Raw genomic sequence first — 598 nt, 5'->3', positions numbered from 1 at the left:
TGGGCTACATGGCCTTTGTTGCAACTCCTTGGTTCCACTTACTCAACTCTGTGGTTATGGTTAAAAGCAGCCATGGACAATACTTAAGTGAATTAGGGTGGCTGTGTGACAATAAAATTTTATGTACCGATACTGAAGTTTCAATTCATTTTATTTTCATGAGTTATAAATGATCACTCCTTTGATCCCCCCCCCAATCCTTTAAAAATGTAAAACGTGAGGACCTATGTAATACTTTCAACAATAAAGATTAAAAGAAAAAAAAATCCAGATGCTAAACAACAAAAAAAGTAAAAAGTTCTCAGCTTGTGGGCCCTACAAAATTAGTGGTGGACAGAACCTGACCTCCAGGCCTAGTTTGCTGGTATGTTTTAGAAAATTCCTAACTTAAAAAAAAGTCTATTAAATACACACACACTATTATTGTGGATAACCATCTCCGCTGGAGGTTGAATGGAAAGCATTAATATGCTGATTTCTGTGGCCGCTGCATCAGCTCCCACAGACCCTAAGCGCGGCAGCCGGTGAGTGCGAGGGAGCTGGCTGCACCGACCGCACAGCGACCTCGGGCCGGGAAGTCGGCGGGGGCCGGGCCACC

Source organism: Myotis davidii, unplaced genomic scaffold, assembly GCF_000327345.1.
Source record: "Myotis davidii unplaced genomic scaffold, ASM32734v1 scaffold1069, whole genome shotgun sequence".
Classification (NCBI taxonomy): domain Eukaryota; kingdom Metazoa; phylum Chordata; class Mammalia; order Chiroptera; family Vespertilionidae; genus Myotis; species Myotis davidii.
This window is presented reverse-complemented; position numbering follows the sequence as displayed.